The following is a 25916-nucleotide window of genomic DNA, read 5'->3' on the forward strand; positions in this document are numbered from 1 at the left end:
AGCTATGTCAAACCCAAGGACCCCTGAACATTTGTTTCAGGCTACTGACAAAATACTTCAAGAACGAATGGGGTACCATGTACTCGATTCTATGGATGAACAAGAATTAGCCAGGTCAGCAGTACAATGGGCTGACAGCTCTGATAAATATAGTGATGACGCCCTAGTACATACGTTTTTGAATCTTTCACCAGACGAACAGCGTTTAGCTGGTATATACATGATACAACATCTCCTTATATTATATAAAGGCCAACACTCCGATCCTGGTCCCCTACCTGATATACTGATAGAACTACTCATGAATAAATGGAGAGGTCTAGGTACCGATCTAATTAAAGTAATTCTAGAACATCGACACAGATATAGTGCCTTTCTGTGTCCAGAGCACGATCCAGCTCCCTCCATGGAAAGAAAGACGTATTACATAGACAGACAGAATCCCTTACGCGAAGTGCACCCAGTTAGAAACGATGATAATACTTTTAGACGCGTGTTTGTGTACACGCCTATAACTAAAATAGAACTATTGGAAATGAAAAAATTAGTGCCCAGCCATGACAGAGATCCAGCAGGTTTCCACCGTGAAATAAAAGACATGTTACTCATGGGTGATTATACCTATCCTGACATTATGAAAATATTAAAAGTATTATTGCCTGCCGGTATTTACGAGAAACTAAAAGAAAAAGAATGGGAGGTGGGAGAACAAAAGATTGATTGGACAGCATTAGAAAACGAAGAAAATGCCCGAACTGCAGGCCTAGGGCTTGGAGACAAAACTAAAGCATTACCAGGATTATTAGTACAAGTATTGCCACGTTTATTAACTACGAAAAAGGAAGACTGGGGAGCAATATCAGCTTGCAAACAGAAACTTGATGAAGACACTAGTGATTTTTAATCCCGATTTGAAAAATGTTTTGGTATTAATAGCGGTCTGAAAGCAAGTAGCGATTCATATCCACATCTTTTTGTAACAAAATTAGTCGAGAATTCCTTGCCCCAGGTTAAGAACAGAGTATTAAAAGTAGAGAGCTCTTGGCAAGCTAACACCCCGTCACAAATGTTACAAATGTTACAGTACCACCAGAATAGAATTAGAGAAGAACAAGAACACGAACAAAGACGTATGAAAGACACGAAAATGAAAATGCTCGTAGCCCAGTCAGTTCCAGCTGACAGTCATAAAAAGGGTGCGACACAGTCCAGTAATTTAGCGGTTCCTGTTAAAGGGACATGTAACTATTGTAAACAGCCAGGTCATTATATAAACGATTGTGCAGTTCTGAAACATAATATCTCTACGGGTAAAACCAAGGAGAGACCGCGTCCACCTAGACAGGATCAGATCCAACCACAAGTACCTCAGAATGTACAGCCTATGCCAGCTTCACAACAGACCGTAGCGGTACCACAGCCACAGCCTAGTGTCGCAACACAAAACACGACACAACAGATGTACCAGTATGCACAAAATGACTATCCCGATTATCAGCGATACACATGAAACAGCCTAGAGAGGGAAGTTGGCTTACCCCTTATTGAGGTTCCCGTAGATCATACATAGTCAAGTATTAGGGAAAGACAGAAAGTTCTTAATTGATACAGGGGCAAGCAGAACAACTATAAGTCACGACGAGGTTCCAGGGGCACCCCTCTCAGGCTCACAGAATGTTTCCCTTGGATTTTCAGGAAAACCTATTGTTAATGAAGTATCGCAACCTCTTCCTCTTGCAGTTGGTCCATTGACACGGACTACAGATTTATTGCTTACAAAATCATGCCCAGAAAACTTGTTAGGTATAAAGACATTGAAAGCTCTAGGAGCTGTAATATGTTGTTCCCCGGAGGGGGTACGACTATTTTTGCGTGACTTCAAAGGTCACTATGTATTTAGAGACATGGATCACCGGTTACAGAATGTCCCTGCACATTTATGGGCACAAGGCCCAACTGATGTAGGTTGTATGCACATTACACCATATCGAGTCACACTCAAAGCAGGAGTGGTATTACCACGAATTCGACAATACAAGTTACCTCCAGATGCTGTAGTGGCTTTGCTGCAAATCATTGACGAGCTCATTGCACAAGGAGTGGTAGTGGAAACCGACTCCAATGTATGTAATTCTCCTATTATTCCAATTCTTAAACGAACTGATCCAAATGCACCGCCCGTTTATCGAGTAATTATTGATCTGCGCGAATTGAATAAATGCATTGTACCACAGTATCCCGTGGTTCCAGATATCTCTTCATTATTGACAGCTATTGATTCAGAAGCAACGTTCTTTACTGTAATTGACCTCAAGAACGCCTTCTTTAGCGTCCCAATAGATCCGGAAAGCCAATATTTGTTCGGATTTTGTTTAAATGGACGAAGCTTCAAATTTGCACGCGCACCTCAAGGATTCACAGAAAGCCCCAGCATCTACAGCCAAGCACTGAAAAGACAACTTGACAGTATCCACATGCCTGTTAACACTACCCTGCTTTAGTATGTCGATGATCTGCTGATCACCGCCCGAAGCGAGCCCGAATGTGAAAAAGCATCACTGACGGTTTTACATTTTCTGGCCGACAAGGGGCACAAGGTGTCCCCTTCGAAGCTGCAATTCTGTGTTCAGCAAGTTGTGTACCTTGGGCACTTGCTGTCCAAGGTGGGGAGACAGCTCACACCTGACCGCATCCAGTTAATTGTAAACATGCCACCACCCAAGACACAAAAGGAGGTGCGGGCCTTCATAGGTCTCACTTCGTACTGTAGACAATGGATTCCCCAATATGCATTTCTAGTAAAGCCACTCATTCAGTTGACAACCCAGGAGGCAGCGACTTCGACTGTCCTCCCTTGGACTCAGGCACATACACAAGCTTTTGAAGACTTAAAGAAAGCCTTATGTCAAGCACCTGTTTTAGCGACACCATGTTATAGTAAGCCTTTTACACTTTTTGTTACAGAACGCGAAGGTACTGCCTTGTCAGTACTCACTCAGGAACAAGCAGGTTCACACAAGCCGTGTGCTTACTTTTCTAGCACATTAGATCCAGTAGCCCAGGCTCTGCCTACATGCCTGAAATCAGTCGCAGCGACAGCTTTAGCAATCAGACAAAGCGGTTCCATAGTATTAGGACATCAATTGACAGTGCAAGTTCCACATTCCGTGGAAGTTCTTTTAAACAGAACTCAGACTCAGCACTTGACTATAGCACGACTGACAGGTTACGAATTAACATTGTTTCAGCCACACATAGAAATCAGACGCTGTAGTACATTAAATCCTGCCACACTTTTGCCATTAAGTGGAACAGACCCATTGGCACATGATTGTATTGAAGTCATTACTATTACGACGAAACCCAGACAAGACTTGACAGACATTCCATTACCAGATCCAGACCTGACACTTTATGTGGATGGTTCATGCATGAGAACAAGTACAGGAGAGTTAGTGGCCGCTTACGCAGTCACGACAGACACCAAAGTTATTGAAACGAATTGTATTGACACATTGTCAGCTCAAGCAGCAGAGCTCATCGCTCTGACACAAGCCTGTATTCAAGCGAAAAATAAAAGAGTCAACATATACACAGATTCACGTTATGCATTCGGAGTTGTACACGACTTCGGAGTCCTTTGGCGAGAGAGAGGTTATTTAACTTCTCACGGTGCCAACATTCAACACGGTCCCCTCATTCAAGCTCTGTTAGATGCAATACATCTGCCTACTTCGATATCTATCATGAAGTGCAAGGCCCATACAAAAATTACCGATATCATTTCCCAGGGTAACGACCTAGCAGACCGAACAGCTAAGCAAACAGCACAGAATCGGACTCATGCAACTGACTTGACAAAGACAATAGTTCCAACATCGACACACTGCATGACAGTTAGGGATCCCGCCCTTGATGTAATCGACATACAGACACATGCTACACCAGAGGAAATCAAGAAATGGACTGAACTAGGAGGGATCCAAACAGATCAGGGATGGATGACGAAGGGAAAATCTACATGGTTTCTCCCCGACTCCATGGTTCAAGTTATCATTAACACAATACATAGTCCAGCACATCTAGGAGAGAAAGCTATGTTAGACAGTATTCAAAACATTTGGTTTAATAAACACTTACGAGCTGCAGCCAAACAGAAAGTGCGTACTTGCATGATTTGTTGTCAGTTCAACCCAGGTAAAGGCGTTCCTGTAGAGCAAGGTGGATTTCAACCTCCCAATCACCCTTTTGAAGTCCTCCAGATGGATTATATCCAGATGGAACGTTGTCGAGGATTCAAATATGTCCTCGTAGTTGTATGTGCACTTTCCCGTTGGACAGAAGCATATCCAGTCTCAGATTACACTGCCCCGACCACTGCCAAGCAGCTGGTTTGTGAATTCTTCCCACGGTATGGTTTGCCCCGTATCGTGTACTCAGATAACGGCCAACCGTTCTCATCCGAGCTAATGAAACACATTTCACTCCTGTTAGGCTATCAATGGAAATTCCACTGTGTCCGGCATCCCGAGGCAGCAGGTCTCGTGGAACGTCATAATCAGACTCTGAAAATTCGACTTTCTAAAATCTGCAGAGAGAAAGGCGTCGACTGGATAGTAGCTTTACCAGTTGCACTCTTTTACATGAGAATGATAGCACATTCTCGAACAGGGCTATCCCCGTACGAGGTGGTCTTCGGTAGGCCACCAAATATGTGGGGGACGCCTATACCTCGTAAAATCACTGATGTTGATTGTAATATGCTGACAGATTACCTTGCTTCCTTGATGTCTGCACTACAATCTTGCCGTTCACAGGTAGCTGCAGCCTTTCCCGACAACACCGAGGTGAAGCCCCGTGAAGTGGTTCCCGGAGATTTTGTTTTTATAAGAAACTTCGACAGGAGGAGCCCGCTGGAGCCTCGCTGGCAAACGCCGAAATTAGTACTTCTGACCACGAGGACAGCAGTGAAGGTCGAGGGTCGCAAGGGTTGGCTACACTCGAGCCATATCAAGAAATTTCATGGACTACCTTCTGATTTGAACTCTCAGCCCTGCCCCCCTCCACAGACTGATTCAAAACTCCCCCTGGTCGAGAACACTGCTTCCCACAACTATAAACTGAAACTAAGGTCTAGCAAGTCAGAGAATTTGATTGTTTAAGTCCTCTCCTAGGTGAATCGGTTAAATTAGTCTCTGACATGTATCCTCTAGACCGAAAGAGAGAGAGAGAGATAGACAGAAACAGCTCAAGAAACGTGCATATTGTAAATTACTTCATAGTCACTGTATAGTGACATTGTTGATTATGTTTTTTCTAAATCTTCTGATTATTGCTGCAAGTATACTGTTGCACATATACTATCCTATTTTCAAACGTGCTCATTCTGCTTACAATGTTACTGCCGAACATTCTTTTAGCGAATTACCTCCACATGAATTGCCCTATAGACTTGCGCTGCGCAACAACACATTCATTAGTATGTTACATCACTCCCATCAGGCCAACAACGCTACAAATTGTTGGATATGTGGCCGACTCCCTCCCTATCAGAAATACAAGGGAGTTCTGCCTCTCTTTCCGTATCCATTCACACACAATGGTTCCTGTGGCGCATGGTTTAGTTTGATTAATTCTTTAGATTCAAATACTGTAGTTTACCAGAGCAACTGGGTATGGGGAAACCTGAACTTAGTTTTGCTTAAAGCCTGCTACCCTAACAAGGAGGGACTTCCCAAAAGGACAGGAACAGACCTAGAAAATGAAGTATATGGATTAGGTAACTTTACACCTAACCTCATGATTCTGAATGTTGAATCCGAAAGCTGCACCAGTCTTGCCTGCCATGTCCGTATTACCAGTCAAAGGTGAATTATGTGTAAGAAAGAATGGTTCAGTACACCTGGGTCATAGTATATGTACTACTGTGATCGGATTCAGTGATAAAGGCAAGTCTACATTTAGAGCTTCCCGTCATTCCTACTTCATTTGTGGTCATACCGCCTATATACGCTTACCTCTAGATTGGGATGGTACCTGTTACATTGCATTCCTTCTGCCACCTGTTTTCCTAGCCCCTCCTGATTATCATAGAAACACCCATCTAGTGCACAATAGACCCCAGAGAGATCTCCCGATTGTCGACTACACTGAAACAGCATGGGAACAATATACAGACTTCAATAAAGGTCTCTTTCCCTACATAGGAGTTGTCTCTAATAGTAAACTGATACGCAGATTAACCAGAACCCTTGAAGCAGTAGTGAATGAAACTACCTCTGCCCTAGGCAACTTAACAGAGGAGCAGTCTGCGATGCGGATTGTTGTTCTCCAAAATCGTCTTGTCCTTGACGTCATCCTGGCCGATAGGGGCGGAGCCTGTAGAGTCATCGGATCAAGTTGCTGTGTTTTCATTCCAGAAAACGCGCCATCAGTATATAAAGCCATAACTCGTCTTCATAAGATTGCAAGTCAGATACACCAGAATCCAGGCACCTGGACGTGGTCCGGTTGGTTCTGGAGCATGTTGTCAGCCTGGGGATGGAAAGTCCTATCCTTCCTAGGTATTGGCCTTCTCATAGTATTCAGTTGCTGCCTGTGTCTACAATGTGGACCAGCGATTTGCGGCCTGTGTGCCACATCATGTATTCCACGTTCAAGTTCTCGTTCAAAATCCCGGAAGAAGAAAGAAGAGCAAATGATGTTACATGAACAGATTGATGGATTCCTGAGGATCGATATCTCATGAAGGGTCCGTAGGGGACAAGGAGGGAATGAGGAAATATGAATTTTATGATCAATTGTGTCCCCTATCTTAGACCCCAACGGCTCCATGTACATGCTACAAGTACATGTATGTTCCCTCCACTTCAAGCTATGAAGACGCAAATACAATTGTGTCCAACATCCACATGTCCTCTTTCAGATCCACCATGAATGGGTCGAATATTCCGTTCCTAAGTATGCCTTGCCACCGTCTTTATATGGTGTACTTTTCACGTTTTTCAGCTCTGGCAAGTTAGGCCCTGAATTCTGCCATCGAGCTATTCCTGCTTTCTGCCTCTGAATGCTCCAGCCTGGACCTGTATCTGTATCCATGACCTTTGTCTTACTTCCTGCGCGGCTAACGGTGCCTGGCCCGGCCTGTTGCCTGCCAAAACTGTATTCAGCCTTCAAGTTATCTGCTCCGCTCCTCGAGAAATGCATTCCTGTCTAGTAGTTTAGGTAAACATCCTTCCAGCTACAGAGCAAAGGGCCCGGCCTTACTGTCTCCGTGCAAGTAATTCATGGCTTCTGTTGCCATGTTAGGCCCATGCCCCCTCGCATCTCATGTAGATACATAGACGCTTATACACGCACTAGAAGTTAGTATAGGATAGCCTCTGCCTGAGAGACCTTTCCTTCCAGATAATACCGTTCCTTAAACACAAGATATTAGATACGATTTGGGATTAGGTTGTTCTGACATCCCAGACTTCTGTCTCCTCATGCAGGGCTAAATGTCAAGTCCCCTTCACCCTCCAGTTACACGTCAATCACACGTCATGCTGCCGTGCGCGCACCTCTGCCATGTATTTCTGCTGACTTTGCAGGATTCTCTTATGGATCCACCCACCTGTGTCATCATCAGAATGACGTTTCTAGTACACGCCCTTATGCACGCCTATTGTAACGCCTTTTTCATTACGTATGTGTATTCTTATCTCTCTTCTCAACTGTTACGCCTCCTGCATATGTCTTCACTGTAAATGCATTGACTATATATATGACAACCTGTCAATAAAGTAGCGCTCTATCCCTCGCCGAACCTTCGTGGTGACGGAATCCGATTGCCTGGTTCGAACCAATTCCTTTGTAAGGAATAAATCCCCTTTTAAAACCTCAAATACCACGGATTCTGCCTCTTATTTTTACTGAGTTATTCTTATTGAATTTTACCGCATAAATTAAGTCTAGGTAATTAAAATTTACCACAAAAACATTCTGACATGCAGACTGAAACATGCCCTTTTAATACCAGGAGCAGACTTCCATGGTGAACAGTAGTTTTACTACAGTGATCTAATGAGCAACTAGAGTGCTAACATTCAGAATTTATGGCAAATGTGTGACATATCTGAATACCTTCATGATGGAATCAAAGTAAAAAACTTAAAGCATTTCCTGCTGAGGAGACTGCAGTACATGAGGAAATTAGGAAACTTCATAACAAATAAATCTCCCAAGATGGCCACCGGAGACAAAAGAGCCCAAATGTAGCCCAAAATCACCCAGATGTAGCCCAAATATAGCCCAATGACAGAAGTGTGCAAAACACTTATTATTTTGTGTTTTTGCAGTGTTATATAGTGCAGACTCTTCAGGTATTGGAGTGCTTTACATGAGCATTGGTTACATCACACAAGAACAAATTCATTTTGGTTGTAGACATGGGGAGACTAAGTGATTTGACCAGAATCACAGAATGTCGAGCTGAAGCAGAAACTTCAACATGGTTCCCCAGTTGCAAAGTCTGCAGTTCTGGAAGTAACACCACATCCTCTCCCCTAAGTGCAACATTTAATCAAGTGGTCAACTGGATAAAAAAACATAAAGATAACAAATAATTTAAAAGTGCTTTGTCGCTATTTGAAAACTCAGAAAATATGCCCTTATTTTAGTCTTTTAGAGCACTAACCATAATTTTGATGCCAATAAGACCCTCTCATATATGTAATTTCTAAAGGAAATGCTCTAGGTATTACAGTTTTGATTACATCAAGATGATGTCAGGCGTTCCACACTTTTGTAATAAATATAGAATGTTAGCAATCTAGTTGTTCATTAGGATACTGTTGAGAGGCAGAGGCCAGGGGCACGGACTCTGAAAATTGAAGGCAGGTAGGAGGGTGCAAAGGCAACAATTTAACCACACTGAGCAGGCAGGAAGGGCCGTGGAAGCACAACAGACTATGGAGGGCAGTGGAAAGGGTGGCAGGGGCAACAAACCAACAATACAGGACTTGCAAGAGAGGAGCTAGCGGAGTGCGGTCCATTGCGGTTGTTTATAAAAATGGCTCCCTCGAGCTTTGAGCTGACGAGCTCCTGGACGACGCACCTGCGTGCCTGTGCGGGCACTGAGGCCCTTGACGGTTGCTTGGCGGCCCTCTCTTCCACCCCTTACTTATTTCTCTACTGAGGAGGGAAGTTATCCTGAAACCCGAGCCATGTCTCGGGCGATATTTTAAAACCTGGGACATGTATCGGGTCTAGAGATCATCAGTTCAACAAGTACTTACTTGCACCCACTGGGGTGAACCACTCAAGAACTCCATCAGAGATCATCAGTTCAACAAGTACTTACTTGCACCCACTGGGGTGAACCACTCAAGAACTTCAGGTACCAGCTTCCCTTGGGGCGACCCGGAGGAGGAGCTAGCGGAGTGCGGTCCATTGCGGTTGTTTATAAAAAAGGACTTGCAAGAGAGGCTGTGGCAATGTAATAGACCATTGTGGGCAGAAGGAAGAGGCAATGGTAGTACAACCATACATGCCAACAGACCCGATTCAGCCAGGAAACGTCCAATGTTTTTAAGCTCAAATGGGCTTTTTTGATCTGTCTCCTGTCTACAATCTCCTCTTTTTCAATGTAACTCAAAGGGGAAAATAAATACCCCAGTTTTTTTTCAAAATCTCCCTCTTACCAAGTTCAAAATGTTCGCAAGTATGGTACATTGGATCATGGAAGGAAATGGGATAGGGACATGGACTTGGATAACAGAGGACAGGAGGGACATGGAGAGGTGCACCAAACTGACCCTGCAAGGTAGGCATCAGGGTTTGCAGCAGCACAATACACCACACAGGGCATGCAGGACGGGAGTGCAGCACAACAATCCATAGAAAGCAAGAGGGAGGGGACAGGACCATGCACATGGACAACAGAGAACAGAGGGGCAAGAGGCAATGGTAGCTAGCTGACCATAATGGACAGACAGGAGAGAAAGCTGCAGCATAACAGACCATAAAGGGCAGGAGGGACGGATCAGAAGCATTACAATGAAACAGACAAGCCAGGAGGGAGGGAGTAGGGGTCTGCACATGTAAACAGAGGGCTGGGGGCAAGGGGGCAGGAGCAGCAAGATAGCCATGGAGGTCAGGCAGGATGGGCACTAGAAGCAAGACACACCATGAAGAGCAACAGTTAGACTGTGATGGCATACACACAGACCATGGAGGGAAGGTGGGAGTGGGTCAGGGGCAGCTAACTGACCACACAGGGAAGGTGGGAGGGGCCATGGCAGCACAGAAGACCATGCATGGCAAGTTGGAGGGTTAGTGGCAGCACAATGGCTATGATGGGCAAGAAGGAGGGTGCAGGGGCATGCACAAAGGACGATGGAGGATAGAAGGGAGGGTCAGGACCTGTGCACAGACAAGAAAGTTCAGGGGAAGGGGCCTCACAACAGACCACACGGGGCAGGCAGGAGGAGCAGTTGCAGCACAACAGACCAGGGAGGGCAGAAGGGTGTGGCAGTACAATGGACCATGTAGGACAGGAGGAAGAGGATAGGGGCATGGCATGTGGACAGGCAGGGTGGAGGTGGCAGGGACAGGTTACAGTCATCTGACAATGCTAGGCAGGTGGGAGGGGAGTGGCAGCTCAACAGAACACTCAGAGTAGATAGGAGTGGCAGGTCCATGGGACATGGTGGGCAAAAAGGATGGAGGATGGGCATGCACAAAGACATCGGAGGGCAGGGGGAAGGAGAATAGGGGCAGCAAGCTAAGCACAGAGTTTAAGCAGGAGGTCAATGATTGGGCATAGAATTGGGCAATGGAGGGCAGGAGGAGTGGACTGGTACATCATACTAAATTGAGGGCAGTGGCAGCACATCAGACTATGCATGGCAGGAGGGAGGAGGCTAGTCCATGGATTCACACATCAGAGGATAGGGAGGAGGGGGATGGGGCAGCAAGCTAACTGTTCAGAGAAGGCAGGTATTAGGAACTTTATTGTTTTTAAAACATTGTGTCTGTGCGAACTACTTAAAATATGAACAAGTATGCAGCATAATCTCACTTTCATTCAGGAAGAAGAGGACGTTTGTGACTGTGACTCCGGGCTCACTTGGCAGAAACACCCCCTGACCCTCCACCCCCTATCGCAAAATGTAATGCCCGTGAAAAGGGTAGGTGAACACAGTGTTATATAGAACATAGTCCTGAGAGCACGATTGAAAATGAAAATTAGATATAGTGTATGGTATAAACTGTGCACCAAAAAGTGTGATATAAGATGAAGCGGGCGTGAAATATAATATGCAATACATTGTGCGCAATGACAGATTCATTGGAGAGCGCGAGATAGCACAGGCACTAGCGCGTGTTATGCGATATGCGCCTTGGAGTGTAATATGCACAGGGCAGTGTTGTGTAACCTAACTAGTCTCTAAAGTTGTTATATAAAATATGTGCTGGGGAGTGTAACGTTGCATATGCACTGTGACAAAGATATGGATCCCAGATTGTAATATGTATGGCATAGTACTGTGCGTTATAACATAGGCATCGAGGAAGGCACGTTAGATGGGGCAATATAACCCGTGTGAAGACAAGTGTGGCATGACATATTCACGGGGTGGTGTTACAGTGCACATGGGCTAGAGAGTGTCATAGCATATGCACTAGCTAGTGGAATACAACACAGAGGTATGTGTCACTCGGCAGGCAATGGTGGGTGTAACACAGCATTGGGCTCTGTCAGGAGCGCGCTGTGACTCTCAAGTGATGTTCGTCCCCTTTCCAGAGAGTAAAATAAAAAGTATTACACATCCGGCAGTGGATGTGTGTTTTATTAACCGTGAGGGGGGTTTCTTGCATAGTTTTGGTCGAATTTTTGTCGAATCCCCTTTGAATGGCTTGGTGTGCATGTGTATTAAATTTGCCAGTCAATAGCTACCCATGTTTGTATAAATAAATGACAAGGGTGTCTACCGGGATTAGGCACGGTAGGGCATCAGACATGTCAGAGCTTCACTAGTGGTGTAAATACATTCCACGTGGATTCATTGCATGCATAGTCACCTTTTAATGAATATCACGCAAATCATCATGGTGATAGGTACGTACGGTTTGTCCAGCATGTCCTAGGTGTATCTATAAATATATATTTTTTTAAAATAATAAAAAACAGTGGCCGGCCCTGGGGATTGGGGTCAAACAAATATAATTAGGAGACAGGCCCTGGGGGATGGGGTCATCAGGGCCAATAAATTAGAATAAGAAGGGGAACCACACAGCCCCCCTTCTTAAAAAATTAAAATAAATAAAAGACTGGCATCGTGCCGGAGGCCATGCCCCCTCCGTGCAGCACTCTGCAAACGCGCCCCCAACAGGCATCTCCAGTATGCGCCAGGGAGCTGCGCTGCAGACAGGTGTTCTGATGCCAAGCCCCTTTTTACACCTCTCTGCAACGCAGCTCTGTGGCGCTTACTGGAGGTACCTAGTGGTCTAGTTTGACCCTAGGGACCCTTAGGGTTCAAGGGGACTTAATCTCTCAACTTAGAACAGCCACAGGGTGCGTTTACACAGTGGTGAAGGGAGGGGACGGGGCCTGAGGTGACGTGTGCAAACACCCACTATGGCACGTTTTAAATTGGGGATATAATTTCCCTTCAATACTGAGGGCCCCTGGGGGCTAACTAGCCCACCAAGTGCTTCCAGTAAGCGCCACTGAGCTGCATTGCAGAGAGGTGGTCCAGGCCGTGCCACGTTTTACACCTCTCTGCAACGCAGCTCAGTGGCACTTACTGGAGGTACCTAGTGGGCTAGTTGGACCCTAGGGACCCTCAGGATTCAAATGAACTTAATCTCCCGACTAAAAACAGACACAGGGCGTGTTTACACAGTGGTGAAGGGAGGGGACGGGGCCTGAGTTAACGTGTGCAAAAACGCCCTGTGGCCTGTTTTAAGAGGTAGTTTTAATCCCCATGCCATATTATATACTAGGGGCTTACAGAGGAGGTCATGCTAATCACAGGGGGACCCCAACGCATAATGTTCCCTAGTGTATGTAGGTGTTTTCACTGTATTCTAAGTGTCTTTTAACATAGCACTGGCTCTAGGAATGGTTAGTCAGACTCAGTTACCACTGGTATCCGTTTGAAAAAGTTGAGGGTACAGGATGATTTTGCAACAAGGCTTCTTTATGCTCTTCTTTTTGTTCTTTCTGCACGTTATCCTTCTTCCTGCACTTATCTTCGTATTTGAGGACTTCTGTTGCTTCTTTCTGCACTTCTTTTGTTTCTTTCTGTGCATTTTTTCTTCTTTCTTCACATGTCCTATCTCTGTAGGCATAGTTAGAAATTAGCATTTAAAAAACCTTTGAAATTCACAGAAAAAACCATAGGTTTCAGGCACGTTATAGTTAGGAATTAGCATTTAAAAAACCTCAGAAATTCACTGAAAAAACCATAGGTTTCAGGGGTGTTATAGTTAGCTGGACTTTTCACTTGTACAAAACCATTGAAATTCCCCCGTTATAGTTAGTTCAGCTAACTATAACTCGCGCGCCCGCAATGCACTGCTGATGACGTCACATATTACATCACTCATGACATGGTCAGTGACATCACTCATGACATCACTGATGACATCTCAAATGACATCACTGATGACATCACTGATGACATCATCCTTGTGGCAGACCTCCTCTCACCCTAATATAACCTTTGATACACACATTCAAAAATAGAGACTAAAATTTTCAAAACAATGGACATACCAATACTAGTTACAACAACCTCTTCAGTAAATCTAAGATCCACATACACATCCACTCATTCACCAACAGTCCTATACAGTCACTCATACATGTACTCACTCATCATATGTACTCATACACCTATACATCCTGTTACACAATGCCACTCATCCATAGAGTTACTCATACACATAGTAACTCATGCTAATAAAGAATCAAACATACATTTACTTCCATATACAGTTATACACACACCACCACACTTACTTCTACGGAAACTTACACATACTTAGTCTTTTAAACAATCAATTATAGAAACACATACTTATTCATAAAGGAACTCTTTCAATCTCTCACTCTCACATATACTCACATATAAACACCAATAGTCACATATACTAGTTTAAAACATATGTAGTTACTCATAAAGACACTAGAGACAGTCATTTACTCACTAACACACCCATACACACACTCATCCACCCATACAGTCCTGCACACATGCTGTGTTCAACACATACAAACAGTGAGTCACTCATTCATGCACCTATGCACCACATAATACCCCCCACCGAACCATGCAGACACTCAGACTGATACTCAAAAAACCAACCAATAACCTATATAGACACCCATGTAGCTGCTCACCAACCCATGCAGCCACTTATACACAAAGTGAGAGACTGATACAGATATTTACATATTTAAACATTGCTCACTAAGCCTTGTATTCACTATGATACACTTAATCAGTCAGTTACACAATCAATTTTTCAAAAACAAATCATCCATTTAGACACTTATATACCCATTTATTCTTCCATCGACCTTGAGATATACATATGTAAAACATATTTAATTTTCAGAAAAACACACATTCACTGGATGATGTCATCAGTGATGTCATCAGTGATGTCATTTGAGATGTCATCAGTGATGTCATCAGTGATGTCACTGACCATGTCATGAGTGATGTAATATGTGACGTCATCAGCAGTGCATTGCGGGCGCGCGAGTTATAGTTAGCTGAACTAACTATAACAGGGGAATTTCAATGGTTTTGTACAAGTGAAATGTCCAGCTAACTATAACACCCCTGAAACCTATGGTTTTTTCAGTGAATATATATATATATAAAAATAATTATGTATGTTAATATTTCTTTACATTACATTTATTATGTATCAATTTTAACATGTTTTAAATAATTCTAACTATGTTTTATTGAATTATATTTATAATTTAATGCATTTTATATTATTTTAAGACACTAAAAAAAAATCGATATTTTATACAACTATATTCTTAATAACGATATTTTGGTTTTGATATTTTGGTACTTACCTTTATGGAGATAGGAAGTCGATATTTTGTCCATCGATATTTTGGACACCATATTCTGGTACCTCGATATTTTGACTGATGATATTATGTCAGTGATCGGTGCATGCAGTGTCACAAGTATCTGATAGCCTTCTCCGATCATCACCCAAACAGAGATGAAGAAACACCTCAGACAGAACTTAACAAAATATTTGGGGGGCGATTCCGATCCTGTATTTTTTTTTTCCGTACGACTCGTATCCGTAATTTTTTCTGTACGAATTGTACAAGTCCCGTCCGACCCGTGAAGTACGATTCGTACGGGAAAAATACATACGGATCGGCCCGATCCGTACGAATCGGATCAGGAAAAGTTGTACGAGACGGACCCGGACACTTTTCCGTACGAATCGTAAAAATACAGTCCGACCGTACAAGTACGATCCGGACCGGCTTTCCGATTTACGAATTGTACGGAAAACGTCCCGTACACGGGGAATGACTTGGACGACTCGTATCCTGGGAAAAGTTGTTCCCGGGGTACGAGTCGTACAGGGGTACGAGTTGTACATACGAGTCGTACGGGGGTACGAGTCGTACAGGGGTACGAGTTGCACATACGAGTTGTACAGGGGTACGAGTCATACAGGGGTACAAATCTACAGGGGTACGAGTTATACATATGAGTCGTACAGGGGTACGAGTGTGGTACAGTCATACAGGGGTATGAGTCGTACATACGAGTCGTACAGGGGTACGAGTTGTACATGCGAGTCGTACACGGGTACGAGTGTACAGGGGTACGAGTCGTACAGGGGGAATAGTCATACATACGAGTCGTACAGGGGTACGAGTCGTACATACTAGTCGTACAGGGGTATGTGTTGTACAGCCCCCGTGCATATGTACGCACCTTACAACAGCCTGTATGTACGCACTGTACCTTGAATAACAAGGAGAGGGGGCTCGGAAATCCAAAGGGATGGAGCACCCAAAACTATCAAGTTAAAAAAACACAAGGTTCCCTTTGGATGGGATATCAATGAATTCACTCACACTACTCACAAACCTCTCTTACACACGTGTTCTAAAAGTTTAAGGATTAAGGCACTTATAAACTCATTATTGATTTAAATCAAATTATGTTCCACAATTTTATTCATAAAAAACAAATACATATTATACATTAATGGTTATAGTCAATTATTAAAAGCAGTTAAAAAGGAGAATCTATAAAGACAATAAACTATGTCTTTCATGTGCTAATTAGGCCAAACATGTAGGCAGCATAGAACATGGATACAAATTTCCTGTCTCTAATTTGGTGCTGACTCTTGCCCAATTTGAACACCCCTCTATTACTAAGCGTCGACGCGTTTCGGTGGTATGCTCATAATAAGACCACTTTCTTCAGGACATGACCATTCTTTCTCCTTCAAAATTAAAAACTCGTATACAGAGATCTGTGGTATCAGACCTATATGGAAAATACAACAATGAACATATCACTACATGAAAATCAATCAGACTTTAAAACATCTATGTTTATATATAAAACTCAAATTAAAAAACTGTATCTAATATAAAACTATATTGGTTATACATGACTGGATGTTTTTATTAAAAAAACTCTTCTATTCATTCATTGTTATACAATAGTTTTGTTTAATATCTACATCAGTTTACTGTACATACACTCTAACATTTGTGTTAAGGCATTTATAAGTGCATCAATCCTCCACGGTCACTCATATGTAAGGCATACGGCAAAGCATACACCCATCCACTCATATTCCACCTTAACTCCTTAAGGTCTCCTGTAAACCACACTCACCGGTGCCCACTGCACTCAGTTTTGGTGTTTCAGGTTGCTCAGTCAACTGGTTAACTTTTCAGTGGTAATCCTCATAACATCTACAGAGGTAAATGAAAGGCCTATAATACTCATTTTATTTTCTCTTTATGTTTAATTGCTTCCCTATATATAGGTTCAGACAATTTTTTATATAAATATATATACCTTTATATTGGGACTCCAAGTATTGGATGTTTCTTTATATCGATTTCAGGGTTTTCACAACACTTCCATATTCCTTGCCCCTACAAAATAACAGTCAGAGTTCTACTAGCGTTTTATTTACTTCCCACAACACTTTATATTGGGCTTTGCTCCTATTAGCTTTCTGAATAAATAAAATTAGAGCCATCTCACCTCAAGATTAGTCACGTTGGGTCCTTCTCCTGATCGCGGAATATATGAAACACCTCTACGGTCTCTCTCGTTCAGACTTTTTTTCTAAAATTTGGAGTCCGTTGGAGTTGGGATTGGCTCGAGATTCTTAAATCGTCGGGTAGCTTTCTCATGGCTATGTACAAAAGAATAGAATTATTTTCTATTCCCCAGTGTTTCATAAACTTATCTACCACTATTTTTAACTCCATATATCAATTCTAGCTTTATTAATCATCAACACACCTCTTTAGTTTCTATACTGTGTGTCCGATTTAGTATTTCTCTTTGCATACTCCTCGTTTTTATTTAAAACAAAGCCACTTCCCCGATATCCTTTTCACTCTTACCCCCAGCTCGAATACTCTACAGGTTCCTCATTTGGCTATGATTATATCGCCCATCTCTCTCCTTTGAAAAATTATATATAAATCTACTTGTGCGTTCTTCAATCTATTTAACCCCTTCGCTGCTGCGGACATTCCGCTGCAGCGCTGGGGGGGGCAGGGGGGCAGCGCGGCGGGCCTGTGCTCATGACGGAGCCGCTCCGTCATGAGCCACAGTTGAGCTGTGCTCATGACGGAACGGTTCCGTCATGACTCCGCCCATTTGCGTTGTCGCCCCGCACAGGCGGGGAAACAGCGCCGCGCAGGCGGAGCGGCCGCCGACAGGATTGTCATGACGGAACCGTTCCGTCATGAGCACACGGCAACCGTGGCTCATGACGGAACGGTTCCGTCATGAGCAGGGAAGGGGTTAACTATATTCATCACCCGGATTAGCAGTTACACTCTTGCATATGGGGACATTATCTATCTATATTTAGCCACCTTTATTAGCGTGACTTTTCCTTGAGGGTACTAGCAGACTGTTATATGTTCCCCGTATCTACTCAATCAGTGCACGACTATGCTGTATTATTAAAAAATCTTCCTCCCGCTCCTCACCTTATCTTTAGTCCAATGAGGTATGCGTCCCTTCGGCAGTCTCCTCAACTATGATTCTCGCGCCTGCCTTTTCCTTTTGAATTCTTCTATACGTACGTCAGACCGGCGTTACGCAATCGACGTCATTTCCGTCATGCCAAGTAATATTTCTATTTCTCGCAAAGTAATTCTCAACAAAACTTTATTCTCTCAATTCGGTTCACGGCGTTACGCAATCGACGTCATTTCCGTCCTGCCAAGTTCTTTTTTCTATTTATCACCAAGTGATTTTCGACAAAACTTTATTCTCGTAGTTCAGTACACGGTTTAGTGTTAATACTATAACCATATTAAACCATGTATTGCCAAAACAAAGTACCCATGTCGCTTATATTGGACGCAATTCTCACGCACTGTACAGCATACGCAATGTTGGGGTACGCACCGTACATACACAATGCATGGGAGTGTATGCCTGTACGACTCGTACCCTTGTATGACTCGTATGTACGACTCGTACCCCTGTATGACTTGTACCCCTGTACGACTCATATGTATGACTCGTACCCCTGTACGACTCGTATGTACGACTCATACCCCTGTACGACTCGTACCCCTGTATGACTCATACCCATGTACGGCTGTACCCTGTACGACTCGTACCCCTGTACGACTTGTACCCCTGTACGGCTCGTACCCCTGTACGACTCGTACACCTGTACGACTCGTACCCCTGTTTGTATGTACGACTCGTACCCCTGTACGACTCGTACCCCTGTACGACTCGTATGTACAGTTCGTACCCCTGTACGACTCGTACCCCAGGGAATGTGTCGGAGCACGACTCTCTACGGAGAACGTCGCGTATGACCTTTTACGGCTGTTTTTGGCTCCCGTAAGAAAAGAGCCCTACGGAGTGCTGTAGGGACGAATTGTATTTGCTGGGCCGGAAACCGCTGCTTAAATACGTCCAGACGTTGTGTACAGGCTGTTCCGGATCCGAATCGTTGTTTTTTTTTTACTCGTACGGTCTTTTGTACGATTCGTACGGAAAGAGGCTTTCTGTACGAACCGTACTTCCTATGTTGGAAGGAAAGTTTACCGGGTACGAGTCGTACGGAGAAAACGCTCCATACAAGGATTCGTACAGCCTTTTTCCAGGATTGGAATCGGCCCCTAGGTGTGCCCATTGCATGTCTTAAGAACAAATAATAGGAGATGCCAATCGATAACCACGCACTTAGCAAAGTTTACATCAATCCTTCTCCTCAGTAGCCTTCCCTTTTATCACCCCTCCAGTTGAAAATGTCTCCCCTGAATTGGCATGCCATGGCTAATTCGGTAGTATAGGACCTCTTTAGACCCAATTATCTACACACTTTCCACCTACATTGATGGCTTTACTGCCATATCTATTATTCGCTGAGCATTTCCCCTAATTTCTCCTATAGTACTGTATGGGTACTTCTTTACCTTCCTCTGTGCTGCTAATGTGATCTACCCGCAATTTGCAAGAACATTACCCCTCCCAATGTTCTAAACCTCCCAGAAGGCCAGTGGTTTCTCTAAATGCTGCACTGCCACTGCACTTTACATATTGGTTGACCTCTGTCCAATCACACCCGCCTCCAGCTGAAATGTTCCCTGACATTCCTCAATATTACGATGGTGTAATAATTGTTTGCATTTTTTTGGCTATTCTCTAGATGCTGTCAGCCTCACTGTGACAGTTCTTGTGCTCAACACTCTTCACCAATATATCTGAGAGACAAATTTGACTATATTAGACCACATATTATACTCTACCACGGTGTCATATCTATATATACATCTAAAATCTTTTTGTGCAAACTATGCTTGAGACAATAATATACATTGTATGGCAGTGTTTCCCAAACTGTGGTCCGGGGACCCCCAGGGGTGCGTGACACATTCCCAGGGGGTCCGCAGGCAGCAGTTTAAAAAGCACTGCAAAGTTCCTTGTATAATTAGCAGTTTTCGAGCAACAGTAAAAAGGTAAAGATAACGCCAGTGATTAATGTATCTGCTGGAGAGAGAGGAGAGTTTTTTCCAGTAGCAGCGTTGACTTATCTAATGTAGCACAGAGGGTTAATATTCCTACTGCCAAGAAGGTGTACCATGCAATTTAAAAAAACAGTATTTTATGTGCATATGTCAGTGGGTTACTGCTTTTGTCACAGAGATTCTTTTGTTACTGTGCAGTTCATAACTGACAATCGTAATCTAGCACAGTGACCTATAAATTGGCATCAAAGAGCTGTTTGCAAACTACATAGTACAAGTTAGTAAATTATGTTTTTCCTAAGTCTTTCATTATCCTGATGCTGCTAAAAAGGTTTGTTTGGGTGGAAATACGTTTTTATTGTTAAAGTCCATGCTAACCACTGTGTTATGTTCTGAATCCTGAGTTTGTGCTTCTCCAGACCAAGCACTCATTAAAAATGCCTATCAGTATGAATGACATGTGAATCCTACACCTTGTAGTCCCCTTTGTCATATGTAACATTTTCTATACACTGATTTACACGTATAATTCGTTGTCTCTATATGGGTGTAATGTAAAGTGCTCTGACATCCTACAATGGTATGAGAGAAGCTATGGAGAGATGAGAGGCACTGTTGGAGGGTGCTAGTAAGGGATCATTGAAAAACCCCAACAAAGACTGTCGCATCCTGGTGCATAGTAAGGTCTTCATTTACTTCCAAAGCTGAAACAATTAAATATATAGTGATAAATGTGTTGTAGACTGCACTATTGCATCCTAAATTTTTTGGGGAGGAGAGCGCCCCAAAGCCCCTTTTGTAGTGGTCAGGCTCACTCACTGCACTTGGTGTGCATCGTATGGGGACTGATCTGAAAATATTTGCCATGGCTGCTTTGGGTTTCCAGTCTGGCCTTGGCAGGAGCAGGAGCCTCGTAGAGCGAAATAAAACCAACCATTTAAAATTTAGTCACGGAGATGCAGCATCAACCTTCCCATTGCAGTTTTTATTTTTTTGCAAATCCTTTCAATATAAAATACTAAGGGGGATACTTACAACAGAAGTGGCGCAGCATGTCGTTAGCCTCCTTGGCTTAACGACACGCTCCGCCACTTCAGAAACGCAGGGCTGCACCATATTTACAAGAATATGGTGCAGTCCTGCGTTTTCCATTGCGCTACACTTGGCAGTGTAGCACCAAGACAGGCACCCTTCCGCCATAGTGCAAGGGTGTCTGCGCGCAGGGGAAGATTTTTTATGTACAGGAAGGTCCCCCGTGAAATCTTGAAATGCAGTTTTGTCACTTCTATGTGTGCTGCTTAATGCAGCACACATGGAAGTTAAAAAATTTCCTTTTTTTTTTAAAGATTGTTTATGTGCAGGAAGGGTCACCTTCCTTAACATAAACAATCCAAGGCATTTTGCTTTTCCATGTGTGCTGCACAAGGCAACACACAAAGAAAAAGCAATTACTAGGAGAGAGAAACCATTTCTCCTCGTTTCGCCAAATTAAGACCAGGTTTTCCCTGGTCTTAATTTTGGCCCTGCCTCCTATTTATGCTGCCCTTGTAAATAGGGGGCAGCGTCAAAATCAATGGGTGTTGCGGTGGAACACCCACTGCCCACCCCTTTCACGCTAAGCATTGCGTGAAAGGGGGTCTTATTTACAAGGCAGTGTTAAGCCACGTTATGTGGCTTAACGCTGCCTTTTAAATAAGGCTAAGCCCCTATCGCCACGGTAACGTCGCAAAAAAGTGGTGTTCCCATGGCGATAGGGGCTTGTAAATATGCCCCTAAAATCCTTAGTAATTCGAGTATTTGTTTTGTGTGTACATGTGTGTTTATTTTTTTCAATTTACCGTTTTAATGTTTGAAATTTAAATCCTACAAATTGCTCGGGGTCCCCGGCTTCCAGTGGTGACTCAATGGGGGTCCCCCGGAGTCAAAACTTTGGGAACCACTGTTGTATGGTATTATATTTTTGCATTTATAGAACACTTCATGCCCCTGGTAAGGTAAAAAAAATTGCAGATAATTTTGAAAATAACTGTATTCATGGTGATTTCAGTAATATGCTATTGGTGTAATATTGTTTACTCGTTGCACCGACTATTCAGTGATGTTATGCCCCTCTGTGCCTTTATAAAACTGGGAAACAACGAAAGCTGTTTCTGTGCTTGGCAGATTCTAGAAACAAATAATGGCAGCTTCTCACACAGACTACAGGGAGTGGTGATAGTCTATGCTACTAAGCTGATGTAACACAAAATACCACCAACAATGCGGAGCTCCAGATCGGCAAGACAAGGCCTGGCTCTAAACACCATCTAAGTGAGACAAAGCCATCAATCCACATAGCATGCGACTCTCTGGTAATGACGTTATCCACAGAGGAGTCAGGCAGGTTTCGTTACATCTATTAACTAGAGATTGTCTGATGATGACGTCACCATGTATTCATACAAATAACTTCTCTCCCAGCTCTGGTGACCTGTCAGCATCTTCGTGCCTGTCATAAGCACACTTTGTTTATCAGCAAATTATACCAGGCTCGTTTTAACAGCGACTGTGCATAGATGATGCAATTGCTACATTGTTGCATGCAAAGCGGAAGTTAATCTCACAAGAGTCAGAGGTTAAAGTGGACTGGTTAATTTCAACAAAATCCGTCCGTGCACCACTCAGTCGTTAACAGTGAGTCTCCCTTTGTTATTTTGTTGTTGTTGTTAAAGATGCTTTATTGAATGACATTGTAGAACAATACATAGTGAATTGATAAACATGTGTTCAAGCATTATGTAAAAATAATATATGAAGCAGTGAAAATATCGTAGCTAAAACAGATTAACATTTAAAGAAAAAAATAACAAGAGAAAATATAATGCCTAGAGTCGAAAGAACAAAATTAATACAAAACTGTGGCATTTTCTAAGCTTTTAAAGAATAAGAAAAAAGATGAAAGAAGAAAAGAGAGAGAAGAGAGAAAGAAAGAAGAAATAAGAAGGAAGGAAAAGAGGAAAAATCTAGAACAGGGTTAAATTAACATAAGTAGCAATCATCTGTTGTAACCAAAATAACCAAAAGCGAGATAGTGGTTACCTATGAGAGTCCAAAAAGGTGCTCACATGTCTAGCAGGGGTAAGGGTTCTTGATAATTGTGACATTAGAGGAAGCATGAAACGATCTAATTTAATCATTAGTGGTATTGAGGTAGCGAGTGCTCTGTCTAACCTGTGATGATGGCATAGTAAATTCCACCAGGCAATGAAGGTGATTTTTGAAGTGTCTTTTCTATTGGATGTGATAACTTGTAAAGCCAGGGCTATTGTCAAGTCAATAAACTCCCCAATAACCATGCGAGATTGCCATAGACGGGACACACTAGACTACCCAAAAACAGATGTACGATGTTAAATGTATAGTCCGTAGACAAAATGTTATTAAACTTATCCCACATTAACAACCAAAAACTCTAAACTTGGGATAATTCAAAAAACATATGCAGAAAGTCGCAGTTTTCTTGGGTACATGACCAACATTTGGAGTTATTAATTAGATTGAACGTATATAAATGAGTGGGAGTGTAATATAGTCTATTATAGAAATAGAATAGAGTTTGGGTGTTGGCAGCAGAGCGCGAAGTAGAGTGCATCTTGGCCCAAATATTTTCCCAAGTGTGTTGAGAGACTTCTTTATTGAAGTCCAATTCCTAGCATAATTCAATTTTAGATTTAGGTCTACTCTTACGCGGGAGAGATACAAGTTTGTATGTATACGAAGCTTTCACCTTTGAGGAAAAATCAATGGAGGGAAAGGGAGACAATGGGAGACTTGATGAAGAGGAAGATTGAGAATAAAGCTGCAGAATGGTGGGTCTTATAATGTTAAACTGAACTGCATACAATGGTGAAATATCGTATTTAAGTAGCATGTCCCTAAATTCTAACACAAAATCATTGGAAATTATATGACCAAATACTAATATTCCTTTATCTATCCATTCCTTCCAATAAAGAGTCTGAGAGTTTAATTTAATGTGCTTGTTGTACCATATCGAGGTTTGTAAAAATATTATAGTAGAGAATTAGACCTAGGGAGAAGAGGTGTGACAACCAAGAGAGTGTGTGTAAATAGGAGTGAAAGGAAATTCCTTGGAGCTTGGGATACATAGGCCATTTCGGTAAGTGAAAAAGGAGCAATACAAGCTTGCTCCAGTTGACTCCAGACTATACATTCTTCCAGCGAAGGAACAGAAAGAGAGGTCCAAATATGCATTAGAGAAAAAGCGTGATGTATCTATTCATAACAGGAAAATTGACCCCTACATTGTTCCTAGCCTGTTGAAGCCGAAAAAGAGATATTCTCGATTTGCATTTGTTCCATAAAACAAGTTAAAAGTAAACAATTAACAGACTTGAAAAGAATAAGAGGGAGTTTGACTGAAAGCATGGACAAATATTAATTAATTTTCTTTAACATCATCATTTGAATCGTAGCTAGTCTCCCCACCAAGTTAGAAATAAAGGGGACCAGGCTAGTGACATATTGGACATTTTTAATATTACTTGTTCTAAATGTATTTGAATGGTTTCTTTAATGTTATTAATATATAGAATGCATAAACATTTGATGGGTTTAGATGTCCGGGTAAAGCCAGTGTCCTTAACCATATCAAGAAGACAATATTTATTTAATGGCAGCACCTCTGACTTATTTTTATTGAGTTCATGTACAGATACCAGGGACTATTCGTTTAACAATTTAAAAAAGCGGTAAGCGTATTTAGTGGGTTAGAGACATATAATTATACATCATCTGCATAAGCGATGAATTTAACTTTCAGATGCCGTAATTTGGATCAAGAGAAAGCTGATGCTCTACGTATGTTCTCAAGAAAGGTTCAAGAGAAAGAATAAAAAGGAGAGGGGAAAGTGGGCAGCCCTGTATGGTGCCTCGGAAAAGAGGAAAATATGAGGATTGTATGCCATTAGCATAGATTGAAGTGGAAGGCTGAGAATATATTAGATGAATATGTCTGAGAACATGTGGACTGAAACCATGTCATTTCAATTCACCAAACATGCAGGTTCCAGTCCATCAAGGAGGAGGTCTATCGAAGAGCCAAGTTTTGAGGTTTCTCTTCAAGATGGGGAGTGATGTTGTCTGTCTGCGGTGGAGCGGTAGGGCATTCCAGGCTCTGGCCGCGAGGAAGGAGAAGGAGTGGCCTCCCGATCTGGTCTTTCTGGCGCGGGGGACCATGGCTTAGGAGAGCTGGGCTGATCGTAGGGTCCTTTGGGGTGCATGGAATTCGAGTCGGCTGTTCAGGTATGCTGGTCCAGTGTTGTGGAGGGCTTTGTGTGCGTGGATGAGAATCTTGAAGGCGATTCTAGCCTCGATGGGGAGCCAGTGGAGTGTGCGCAGGTGCTGGGAGATATGGCAGTGTCTTGGTAGGTTGAGGACCAGTCTTGCGCCGGTGTTCTGGATGTTTTGTAGCTTGTGTGTTTATTCCGGAGTAGAGTGCGTTGCGGTAGTCAAGTCTGCTGGTGACGAGGGCGTGGGTGACGGTCTTTTTGTGCTCGAGGTGGATCCATACAAAGGTCTTAAGTAGGAGATGGAGGGTGTGGAAGCAGGAGGATGCGACGGAGTTGATCTGGCAATCCATTTGAGCTCGGCGTCCATTATGATTCCG

Source organism: Triturus cristatus, chromosome 6 (genome assembly GCF_964204655.1).
Source record: "Triturus cristatus chromosome 6, aTriCri1.1, whole genome shotgun sequence".
NCBI classification, from domain to species: Eukaryota; Metazoa; Chordata; class Amphibia; order Caudata; family Salamandridae; genus Triturus; species Triturus cristatus.